A 13,079-nucleotide genomic window follows, 5' to 3' on the forward strand; every position below is an offset into this window, starting at 1 on the left:
ATCTGATAGGTACGGTACTATGGGAGGACCTGAAGGAGCAATGCAGCCCGGGAGAGATGGCTGATCCTCAAGGACAGCTTCCCCCAAGCACAAGAGAATAGTCCATCCCAACACACAGGAAAATGAGCAGATGCAGGAGGACAGTTTGGCTGGACAGTGAACTTCTGAGTAAGCTGAAAAAGGAAGCATATGGGAGATCAAGCAAAGACCAGATACGTGTGCAGAATTCACCAGAACTGATGAACCACGCAGCGATCAGAAGCTTGGCTGACTCAAATCTGGCAGGGGATGCAAAGGGCAACAAGGGCTTCTAGGGTTCCTGTGGGCACACAGGCAGCAAAAGACCAAGAAAACCGTCAGTCGGCAGGCAATTGACTGACCAAGGACACAGGAAAGGCTGCGGTATTCAGTGTCTTCCTTGCTTCAGGCTTTACTGTCAAGGTCTGGTCTCAGGCCCTCCCAAGTCCTTATGTCTCGTGGCAGAGCTCAGAGAATGAACGTGCCACGTGTCAGGGCCCCCAGCAAATATCCCCCCTCCTGGGGTCTGGGTACCTGGGCTCAGGGCCAAGATAGTCCAGCTGGTGACCCTGGGGGCAGCTTTTCCAGAAAGCTCTACTGGACGCTTCAGCAAGGGTCACCACCCCCTGCCTCGGGAGCTGCTTTTAAGCTGTGGCTCTCACCTTTGGCACCCACCTGAGCTACAGACTTGACTTCCCAGCTTGACCTCAAAGCTGCTTCACCATGGATCCGTCTGCCAACCTGGGCTCTTGCTGCCTGCCGTCGCCCGGCTTGCCCTGCTCACCCCGTGGGACCTGAGGGACTGTACCCTTGCTGGTGATGCCACTGCTGCTGCCTGCACACTTAGCGTCCCCTCCCTTAGGGACTAGCATGCCCCCGCTGCTCCCAGACACTATCAGTGGTACAGAAAGATGAAGTTAGAGACTGTCTTAAGAAAACTGGACATACACAGAATCACAGAATCACTACGCTTGGAAAAGACCTGTAAGATCATCAAGTCCAACCTGGAAAAAAAAAAAAAACCAAAAAAAACCACCCACCACACAACAACAACAAGCCACAACCCACCCAACACCACACAGCACCATGTCCATCAAGCTACATCCCACAATGCCACATCCACACGCTCCTTGAATATCTCCAGGGAGGGTGACTCTACCACCTCCCTGGGCAGCCTATTCCAGTGTTTCACTACTCTCTCAGTAAAGAACTTTTTCCTAATATCTAGCCTGAACCTCCCCTGGCGCAACTTGAGGCCATTTCCTCTAGTCCTGTCACTAGTCACTTGGGAGAAGAGACCAACACCCACCTCACCACAACCCCCTTTCAGGTAGCTGTAGAGAGCGATAAGGTCTCCCCTCAGCCTCCTCTTCTCCAGACTGAACAACCCCAATTCCCTCAGCCGCTCCTCATCAGACTTGTGCTCCAGACCCCTCACCAGCTCCGTCACCCTTCTCTGGACACGCTCCAGCACCTCAATGTCCTTCTTGTAGTGAGGGGCCACAAGTCTGCAAGACCAAACAGGATGGTGAAGGAGCTCCTGTCTGTCATTTCTGAAAGATCATATCAATGCAGGGACGTGACTGATAACTGCAAAAGGGCAAACATCACCTTCAAGACAGGCAATAAGAGAGATACAGGCCAGTCAGAGTTGCCTCAGTGTCTCAGGGACTGTGGAGCAAATCCATGTGCAGACCATTCCCACACACATAAAGGACAAGAAAGTGATTGGGAACAACCAGCATGGATCCATCAAAGGCAAATGGTGCCTGGCCAACCTGACTGCCTTTTCTGATTAAATGACTGGCTCTGTGGCAGAAGAGAGCTGTAAATATTCTGTATCTCAATTTTAGTAATGCAGAGTCCTTCAGCATCCTTGCAGCCACATTGGGCAGGTATAAACTATGAACAGACTACATGGTGGATGAAAAACTGTCTGGACTGTCAGGTTCAAAGGACTGTGATTACAGGTCTACAATCCAACAAAAAGCCGGTAACAAAAAGCTACCTGCAAGAGCTGATAGTGGACAATATATAAACATCTTTATCGTGACCAGTGCAATGGGACAGAACAGCCCTTCAAAAAGTCTGTGGATAAGAACAAACTGGGGGGTGCCGTCCAAATGCCTGAAAAGCAGAACTGCAATTCAGATGGACTGAGACATGCTGGAAAAGCAGGCGGGCAGGAACCTCGTGAAGTTCAACAAGGGCAAGTGCTACGTGCTGCCCTAGGGATGGAGCAACCCCATGCAACAGGACAGACCAGGAACAAACTGAGAGGTCACAGTTCTGCAGGAAAGAAACTGGAGATCCTTGTGAACAAGAAGTTTGACACAAGTCAGCCATGAACCCTGGCAGAAAGCAAGGCTTCTCTCAAGCTAGGCCAAAAAGATATCATAGAAAGGACACAGCCAGACTCATCTCAAATGCCTAGAGAAAGAGGTAATGGTCACAAATTGCAACAAGGAAAATTCCAGTTCAACTTAAGAAAAAATGTCTTCACTGTGTGTGTGGTCTGCACTGGAAGAGTGACCCACAGGGGTGGTAAAATGTTCACCCTTGCACATTTTCAAAACCCCAGTGGACAAGACCCTGAAGAACCCTCATCCTGTGAGCAGGAGACTGAAGCAGGCTACCTCATGAAGTCCCCTGCAGTCCAAATCTTTCTGTAAATCTATGCTTCCACCAGCTTCCCATTTATAGAGAACCTCTCCTCCAAGCTTGGGCAATCTTAGCTTCTTTAATACAACTTTGTCACAGGTTTTCTGAAAAAATAATTATACCTGTTGCTTCCCTGTGTCCATGTACTTGCAGAACTCCCATACATGAACAAGATGGAATTTCCCTTCACAGAAGCCACGCTGTTTTCCAATGGACTGTATTTTCCAGTAAGCAGTGACTTTGTCCTTTAAAACTCTCAGTCATCTCACTGCTGCTGGAAGTCACCAACTTGTATGGTATTCCCAAGATGTCCTCTAGAGCACAACTTTAGCAGCAACACAAGGAATTCACTGAGCTTCGCTGTTAAGTCTCATCATCATGTAGGTGCCCATTCCACCAGCCTCGGTCACCAAGCAGTCCTCCAGAATCACTACCTGAATTCCTGTTCTTGATGGGTTTAGAGAATGTATTACTACTGGTTTGAGCCTCCTGTGCAAAGTGCTCGTCAACTTTCTTTTCACCCTTTTTAATTCTTCTTTTACATTTCACCTGCTGTGCTACAGATTTTCCTGTTCTCACCTGGCATGCTTTCCATTAAATGTTCGTCTTTTCCCTGTGATGGCTTTTTAGCTTTCCCATTGAGCCACGCAGGGTTTTTTTGGAGGGGACCAATTTGTTTGCTTTCAAATGGTATACCTTGGCTTCTGACACAGTATTTTTTAAACAGCCTCCACGCTCCCTGTAGGCTGCTCACTTTTGGGGCAGATCATTTTATGGTTTGGGGGATTTTTAAACTACTTGATTCATTTTTATGCATTTTAATTTCATGAAATTGAATATCCATGTGCTGGATTTATTTTGTCTGCTGGCCCCTTTTACTCAGTTATACCTAATTGTACTGTGGTTGCTATAAGCCGTCCCACTACGAATTTAAAGCAGGTCCTATGTACCACGACACTCTGAAAAGCAGCTTCTCTTGTCAGTTTAAACTTGGTTACTGTAGGAAGCAGCCATTTATTGAGTTAGAAGAGCGTTCTCTCTGCTTCGCCTCCCGATGAGGCACAGAACTGGTCTGCGTCCAAGTAGTTGAAATCTCTGACTAGAACTCTCCCAAATTTGCAGCTTCTCTGGTCTCATGTGGTCCTGACCACTATCACTGCCCTGATGCGTGGGCCTGATCTGTGGATTGCCAGTATAATCCTAGAAGTGTATCTAAGTTCTGGGATTTCCACCCATACAGACCCAATAGTGTTTCTCTTTTCGTTTTATTTGTAATGCTGTTACCCTTTATAAAAATCCTTCATGCACAGTGCCCAACTCCCACTATATACCCTACCTCACCATTTCTGTATAGCTGGTACCCTGGCATTACCACATCCCAGGAAAAGCTGTATCTCAGAGATGCCTGTTAAAGCACGGATAGCATAACCGTGGGGTTAGTTCCCCATCACCACCATCAAAAGGAAATCCCTAATCACATTTAAAATAATTGATAATGATTACAATATCTACAACTAGTTAATACTATTGTGTCACAAATCACCCAAAACAAGAACGAACATGTTCCATTTGGAATTCAACAACCCCAAAACTTATAACTAGCACTACAGTACTATCAACAGGTATCAAACAAATGCAGACTTAGATAGTAAAAGATCCACTGCTTCTTGCTACAGCTCACTGGCAAAATCCTTTTCCCTCTCTTCTCTTGGCAGGTCAGTCAAGTTTCAAATAAGAATTAACATCTCACAAATGGAAGCATCATCTCCTGTGCTAGGAACAAGTTTGGCAAAGAAATGTCTGATGACTTTTTTTCCAAATCTACCCTAAAGGTCCCATTTCTCCCAATTCTCTTTTTCTTTCATGTTAGTTCAGATCCTCTTCAGTATGAATCATAATATGTGCTACCAGTGACCAACTCACATGCAACCTTGGAATCGCTGAGCTCATCCTGAGTATGTAGTGCATTATTTTTTATAAAAAGAGAAGGGGCTGGTTTTTTATTTACTGTGAGTGCTTCTAGCTTACCTATTCTTCAGACTAGGACAATCAGTGAAAAAGCTACATTCACATTGAGGTGCTGGAGCGTGTCCAGAGAAGGGCAACGAGGCTGGTGAGGGGTCTGGAGCACAAGTCTGATGAGGAGCGGTTGAGGGAACTGGGGTTGTTCAGTCTGGAGAAGAGGAGGCTGAGGGGAGACCTCATCGCTCTCTACAACTACCTGAAAGGGGGTTGTGGGGAGGTGGGTGTTGGTCTCTTCTCCCAAGTGACTAGCAACAGAACAAGAAGAAATGGCCTCAAGTTGCGCCAGGGGAGGTTTAGGCTGGATATTAGGAAAAATTTCTTCCCTGACAGCATGGTGAAACACTGGAAGAGGCTGCCCAGGGAGGTGGTGGAGTCACCATCACTGGAGGCGTTTAAGGAACGTGTGGACGTGGCATTGTGGGACATGGTTTAGTGGGCATGGTGGTGTTAGTTGATGGTTGGACTTGATGATCCTACAGGTCTTTTCCAACCTTAATGATTCTGTGAAATGCACAAAAAACGGTACAAAGTTTCTACACAAGCCTCAAATGATTTTGCAGCCAGGACAACAAAACTTTCACAGTAAAATACAGATTCATATCTCTTTTCCCTCTCCTGTTGTCCTTCCATCTATTCCCATTTCCTTTTTTCTCTTTCATGCCATTATTTATTTGAATTATCTAACTGCCAGTCTAGTCATTACATAACTTTTTATATTTAGCCCACACAAAATGTTTTCAGTTCAAGAGTACTCAAATGTATTGACTTCTAAAAACAATGACTTATTCCAATCAACAACTCTCTTCTCCAGAAAACAAAAATATACTTCTAGACCACAAAACTGTGGTGACATAAGCTTTCAGTCTTTGGACCTGTCCTACTTGAAACTTTTTCTTTAATACAGAGAAAGATAGCTTTTTTCCCCTGCATTCTTTCAAGACTTCTCCTAAACGTAGAAAAGCAGTGCATTCAGTAACCCAACGTGGGTACTACTCACTACTGCAATCAATGAGCCTCCAGGTTCATTCACAAGCAGCAACACCACAGGGTCGCCAAATGCATGTCCAACTTCTGCTACATACACAGAAAAATCATTTGAAGGCCCTGAAGGAGTAGGATGACACATACCAAAGATACGGACAATGGAAACACAGCAGAAAAGGTCTGACCTTTTAATAACATAAAAAGCATTGTTTGAGATTGTTCTTGATCCACAGCGATCTCAGTTGGACTATTTTACCGGATTCAGCCAAATGGCAACTACATGTATTACAAAGAGCAACAAAACAGTCAAGAGGGGTTGATGGAGAGCCATCAAGGCCATCAAGGGTTTTTTGGGGGATTTTTTTGTTTGTTTGGGTTTTTTTAACTTACTGCATTTCCTGAGTTACAGCTTTTAAGAAGAAGAAAAAAAGAGGAAGTGAGATAAAGAAAAGCATGAGACTTCAAAGTTCACACAACTGTGGTCACAAGAAGAGACTCAAACTTTGTATCTGCACCTTTCCACAGTGTATGTGTGTTTTTCTCTGGTCAACACTTAAAAAACAAACAAAACAAAACAAACAAAAAAAAAAGAGAATGAAGTACACTGCTTCAGGCATCATGTAAACCAGGTCCTCTAACCTTCTGGTATGTGCTAGTGTTGCTTGATTCCAGGAGGAAACAAACAAGATCACAAAGATATCTTCATTGCTATAAATACATTTTCTTCAGACCTTGTCACTGAGAATTAATCCCTAACCAGACAACAAATAAATCCTATCAAAGATAGTGCTGTGTGTTCTGAAGTTTCTGACGACTGCAGAAAATCTAGAACACAAAATGAATGTGGACAGATGAATGACCAGGTCACTGTTTTACTAAGATATTTGTATGGCAAGTGATATTATTGTGCATTTTAACTTTAGCTGACACCAGTTGCAAAGCAAATCACATTATGCAAACTACCACAGATGTAGTCAAAGACTGTTTAACTCTACACTTTGTTAAGCTACAATCAGTTTTGTTTGACAGTTGGGACAGGCAAGGAACACAGGCACAACTCATTTTTGCAGCTCTCAGAGCCCTGGTAGCTCTGTCACCTGTGACTGTGTGCCCATCCTCAGGGATGCCAGGGGCCCAGGCGAGTGACTAACAGGACTGACGTTTGGCAGAACCAGCAGGATGACACATGCTTCAGGCTAAACAAGAGCCCAAGGAATTAGTATCTTCTTGCCTACCATATGTAACAGGTAACCTTTGAGAAACAACAGTCCTCAGTATTTTCTGCTGCCTTTTAGCTCCAAAATCTGTCAACATCAAGAAATTCCCCAAAGGGCTGTCATCTTTGTCATCTTTGACTTAGGCCTATTCCAGCTAATGGAGTCTACCAAAAACTCTCCTGAACTAGTCCACTTTTTACTGCCCTCATTGGAAAAAGAAGCTGCATGACACACACTGGATTCTGGTAGTAGTCCAGCGAGAACTAACACTTTCAGTAAAGACCAATTATATATGGCTTTTATAACAGCATCCACAAAAAAGGTCATTTCATTCACAGAGTAGAGAAACTTACTCAACAGCTTGGTGCTGTTTCTTCTTCAGCGTGAAGTTAAATTCTGTAGGTCCTGGAAAGCTACTACACAGATTAATAATTCAGAGAATTGTCAAACTACTTTTGCTATCTTATTTTAAAATGCTGAGAGCAGTGGCATGATTGATTCACAGGGACTTTTTGGCTTTCTTCAGGTCAGGCAAGCATGAATATTTTGTAACTTTCCTTTTTTTTAAGCCAGAAGAATTAATTTTTCCTCATGTCCGCAAAGCTCAATGTCGCAGCAGGCTTGGCATGAGAGCTAACTACTGGATAGAAAAAAAAATTGATACAGTAGAAAAAGAAGAATTAAACCTCAAGTGTCTTTATAGTTCTCCAGAATACAGGCAAGCTAATGAAGAAAAAAACTAGTCCCTGTTATCTTTGAGTCCCTTTTATCTTCTAGACAGGCCAGCTCCCCTCCCTATAGTGGTGGTGCATTCCTTCCCCCCGCTTTTTCCTGGGCCGCTCTCAGCAAGGTGGGGAGCGGCACTGACTGTACCAAGCACTCCTGTTACCCAACTCAAGGCGGGTAACGAGAGCGGGAATAATCAGTCATCCCCTGACAGTCTTGGAACATCCCTTACCTGGACCGTAGCCCAAGTCGAACGGTACCAGTGTTACTGGAATTCCAGCAACTTGCCGGTAACTTGCTGATGACTGAAGCCAACCATCTTACGAACCTATAAACAATGGTCCCAAGTGAGACCCTTTGAGCTCTCCTGGACCGCAGCGGGCTGCCACCAGCATCTCCCTCTGAGACGGACGCCTCTCAGAGTTTCACGAACTCTCCAGTTTGTGAAATCTGGAGGACCACTGCCGAAAGCTGGTGACGGGACCTGGGCTGAAACCCTCTCCTCCTTGAGGCTCAACCCTCACTGGTTGAGAAATGCAGAGACATTTGAAGTGAGTCTTTCACAGAACTTGAGGGGAATTTTTAACAGGTATACCTTTATATATATATATATATTTCTAGATCTTTGTGTCTGTGAATCAACTTATGTACTCAACAGCCAGTATACTACTACCATTCCAAATCTGTAATCAAGCCACTGTTGTGATTGTAGTAAATTCTATCAACTCATTTTGCAAATGTTAAACTAATATTAAGTGCTGCTAAGATTTTATGATTTACCTTAAACTGTAAATGAACCTTAGATTACTACTAAATAGATATAATCCTTTAGATATAAACCGTTGACCACGTCTGAGACTAGAATTAGACCTAGCTGTACCTAGACTCCTCTCTGAGAAGGAGTTTAGAAAGCAAGGGGGTCTATTCTGAACCTTGTGACTCAATGGGAGGGTCTTCCCTGCTCTTTGTATTTCTTCCACTAGACATAAACCGTTGTCCAAGTCTGGGACTAGGAGTGGACCCAGCCGGTCTTCTCTGAACCTCGTGACTCAACGGGAGGATTTCTTTGTCCCTTGTACCCTTCCTTTCCTTTAGGCATGAACCGTTGACCAAGTCTGAGACCAAGTCTGGATTTAGCCGCACCTAAACTCCTCTCTGAGAAGTTTAGAAAGCAAGGGGGTCCGTTCTGAACCTCGTGACTCAACAGGGGTGTCCTCTTTACCCTTTTGTTTCTCTGGTCTCTCTGTATAAATCATTCTGATTCAATCCCAAATCGATTTTCCTTTGGATGGTTTAGTAAGTAACAGAGTGGACCTTACCTTTGAATTCTGTTAAGTTGCATTTTTATAAACTTCTATTAAAATCGCTTTTGCCAATATCCTTGATGGTGATTCTTTAAGCGACCTAAACCACTCATTCGCAACACCTATACCCCAAAAGTTCTGGATGGACAGGAAATGAGGATTTAAAGTACACAGAATAATCAAGGCAGTGGATTCTGAAATTTCAAGAGCTCTTGTAAAGGTATTGAACAAAACATCAGACATACTGCAAATGGGACCAGACTTCTATGTCAAACTTCAAAGCCTTGAACCAACGGGGTTGTTTTCTGTGACAGTGTTTTCCCCAATAGGTATATGAGAACAACTATGCCTTTACCAAAAAAGCAGCATCAGGAGATTCTGATAGGAAACCAGTGATCAAGCCTACTTCAGAATACTTCCACATGGTTTTGAAAACAGCTGCCACTTTCTCTTCCACTCTGAAGAATAATTAATTACCTACTTTTTCAAGTGATCCGGGTCCTGAATATGCATTTTTCTACCCTGATCATCTTAAATCTATCATAATCAGGGAAGAATTTCTTAAGCTCTCTCAAATAGAATAGGGCAAAAAAATTGTCACAGAAAAGACATTAGTATGAGACTGATTTGTAAAATCTTCAAAATGGAATTATATATGATAGTACAATATTTATAGAAACATGAACCATCACCCAAGGTTTAAAGCTGCCATACACTTTATGTTATGTTCCAGCTGGTGACTCTCAGAGAAGCAGGACTGTCAATATTCAAACACAAACAATGCAAACTTCAAGACTCAGAAGGAAGCTCTTGGGCTGTGAGAACAGCTCTGTAGATGGGTCTCAACACAGGAGAGACTCATCTTCTGCAGAACTGAAGAACTGTAGAATTGTTCAATCACCTCTGAAATTCGACTAGCCATACCTTTAACACCAAGAGTTTATCTAAGAGATGGAAAAAGTTCCCAATCAGCTTCGTCACAATACTAAATAATTTTTCTAAATACAAAGCTTCTTTTCTAGTTATATTTCCCAGTTAGGAGACTGATCGGTGACAACCTGGAAAAGACAAGATGGCAGTGACTGGTGTGGTGTGAATCAAATTGACACCATAGACTGAAGAGCCTGCTATGACATGCTTCTGTCACACATGTCTTCTGCCCACAGCACTCTCCTAGACGGTAACACATTTGGAGGAGATCTGACCCCTTGCAGCACCACCTTCATGGATGCTCTAGAGGTGGCTGCAAGAAGGAAGAAAGGATTTGAAGTTACTCCCTCAAGTACTGGCGTGCCTCCAGTCATAGCATCTGCATGAATTATCCTTGAATTACTGCTAGAGAGGGGCCACTGCTGAAGAGATGCTTGTTTTGCTGCCCTTTAACCAATTAAAGGAAAAGCTTCCAGACAAATTAGGATGAAAGAAAGAGAATAAATGAAGGATAAGACAAAGCAAGAAAAAGCTGAAAAAGACCTTCCTCAACTTCTGACTAAGCAGTGTGTGCCACTGGTCATGGTTTAGGTGACAAAAACACTCAGGAGCCGCTGCAAGAGACAATGCTGTCTGGAGGTGGGCTGTCTGTAGACTCTGCTGCGTGTGAGATCACGCAGAAAATACCAGTTGTTAAATCCTGACACAATTCCATTTAAGGCCTCAGAAGTTTCCTGTACATCTCCATCCTGACAGCTCCTTTTTTGATCACAGGGTTTTGCACACCCAGTACAAGTTTTAACAAACATCCATTTTCTAGGAGCACCTTTCAGGATAAAAAAGAGCACAGACTTGGGGGCGGGGGGGAATCCTTCTTCTGGTAACTAAGAATACAGGCGCTGAGTTAGTCATGTCCACAATGACATATTATCTGCTTTAAGCCATGAATCTTCATGCATAACCTGACTTGCACATGGGAACACACTACTTGCTAGGCTTTTCATTCAATTAAAATATTTCAGTATATTTTATCCAGTTTTATGTTTAGTCATATATAACTATCCTTTGGTACATGAAAGCTAGGAAATCGTACATTAATCTGCTGTAGAGGTACTCCAACCCATTAACACAAAACATGGAAACAAGTTTAATAAAGTGTACTCTGACATATTGGATTCAAAACTCATTCAACATCTGGATATTTACAGGGCAAAGCTTTGAGAAGCTATAAATCCTTCCAAAGTCAACGATTACTCAGGAATTATTACAGATATTGCATACCTCTATGATGGGGAAGCGACAGGTTTTCAATGCAATTTGTCACACAACCCAACAATTCACAGTTACCAAGGTGCCGTAACTGCCGCTGAGGTTGCACGGAAGAGCTGAGAGGAAGGCAAAAGCTGCAGAAAGACACTGTGTGGGAATTCTAATGGCTTGTAAACTGTGAGACCTTAACCTCAGCTACCTTTTAGACACAGAGCAGTGAGAATCTACCTGCGTATCATTGTTTGCATGGCAAAAATTGGATTTCAGAACTGCACAAGTATCTTATCACCGCAAGGTGATAAGAAAAAATCCAAAACATGATAGGTACAGTCTGACAGGTCAGTAGTTTTGCAGGTTGAGGAAGCCACTATATTTATGCACTTTTAAAAGTGGCTTATTATGAAAACAGTGACTTGAGGCATGTTAATTTCTATGATTCTCAACAAAGCCTATGTTATTCAGCATCATGAACTTAAGATAATCGGCAACAGACAAAACTGAAGGAAACCAAACAATAGAGGCCGATAATGATTATCGTAAAAACTTATCTTAATCAGTATGGTTCCTTTTAATTACCCGTTGGAAGTTACTACCCTACCCATTAAATACATCAGAGAAGCAGCAGAGCTAGCTCCATACTGAAAGCGAAGCCCACCAAGACTTTTCTGTGCGGTACTCCATCTGAATTACCACAGCGATGTTGCATCAAGGGTTAGCTCTTGCCTGGAAACAATTTAGTTGCACCATACAGTGCAGAAACCAAACTAATAAGGCATGCTGTGCTTGAGCTGACTCCCCATAGAGCTTCAGCAACTCTGCGCAGCATTCCCAGAACCAGGAGCGTCCAGCAGAGCCAATCTGGGTCCAACACAGCTTTTGAAGCCCAGCTGACCGTGGCCCTACCAAGCCCAAACTCAGCCTCTTGGACCTGTGTGCACAAGCTCCAGTGTGAGCTACTAAACCCATCCAACGACTAGGAACTGCAGAGATGTTTACATGTCTCCTTGCAAAGCCAACACAGCTTGAGCAGGGCTGCCCTGTGCCGAAGAGACTTACTGCTGCCGGCCCTGTGAGCAACCTGTGAGCAACCACCGAGCCCCGGGCACATCCCCAACCACCCGGAGAGTTCTCTTGCCCCGTTACCTCGCACAAGCCACTCCTCATTACCTGAGCTAAGGGAGTCAGCTAGTGTCTTTCTGCACCTTTGGCTGTTTCCCAGCGCTTCCAAGCACCGCCGGCAGCAGCAGCTGAGGCGCCAGGCCTGCCAGCAACACCCCGCCGGGCCGGGACCCCGCCGCGCTCCGGGGGCAGCACCCCCGCTCCTGCCCTGGCCGCGGCGCCCCTCGACGCCTCCTGGGGCCTACGTTCAGGGAGGGGGCGGGAGCACACACTTCACAAGCGCGTCGTCCCCGCCACCTCTGCCTCAGCCCTCCGCGGCCGACGAGCTCGGGCCCGCCGGGCCCGGCCCGGCCCGAGGCGAGGGAGCGGCGCCGGGGGCTCCGCGGAGGGAAGCGCGCTCAGGGCGGGGGAGACCACGCGCGCCCTCCGCGCAGCGCGGCCGGGCCTCCCTCAGCTGGCTCTTACCGAGAGGCGGCTCCGGAGCCGGGCCCGGGAGCGCGTCCCGCAGCGGACATGGCAGCGGCGGCCCCACACCTCCTCGCCCCCTCCCGCCGCAGCGCCGCCCGGAAGCAGAGCGCTCGGCGACGGAAGTGACGCCACCGACCCGAAGGCGGTGGCGGCGCCTCAGGCCCGGGCGGGAGCGCGGCGGAGGGAGCGGGCCGAGAGGCGGCCGAGAGCCGCAGCCCGCCCTGACTGTGCCGAGCGCGACGGCATTGAAAGGCGTCACCGGTGCCGGGCGCCGTGTGAGAGCGGGTGACCGGGGCTGCAACGGCCGCGACTCGACCGGGAGTCCCCGCTGCCGCCTTGCTCTTGGGGTCGGTTTTTG

The 13,079-nt window shown here is 45.7% G+C and overlaps 1 protein-coding gene across 3 annotated transcripts in view; it reads right to left on the reverse strand.

Annotated features, from left to right (window-relative positions):
- EYA3 (EYA transcriptional coactivator and phosphatase 3) overlaps positions 1 to 12,769 on the reverse strand; it is a 64,950-nt gene extending 52,181 nt beyond the window's left edge. For 2 of the 3 annotated variants that reach the window (XM_059830684.1, XM_059830681.1), the window contains exon 1: positions 12,719 to 12,769. The gene's annotated coding sequence lies outside the window, so the exon portion shown is untranslated. Of the gene's footprint in view, positions 1 to 12,301; positions 12,325 to 12,718 lie in introns of those variants that run through there. The other variant, XM_059830682.1, reaches the window with a different exon arrangement.
- Positions 12,770 to 13,079: the final 310 nt, after the last annotated feature.

Source organism: Gavia stellata, chromosome 29 (genome assembly GCF_030936135.1).
Source record: "Gavia stellata isolate bGavSte3 chromosome 29, bGavSte3.hap2, whole genome shotgun sequence".
Taxonomy (NCBI): Eukaryota; Metazoa; Chordata; class Aves; order Gaviiformes; family Gaviidae; genus Gavia; species Gavia stellata.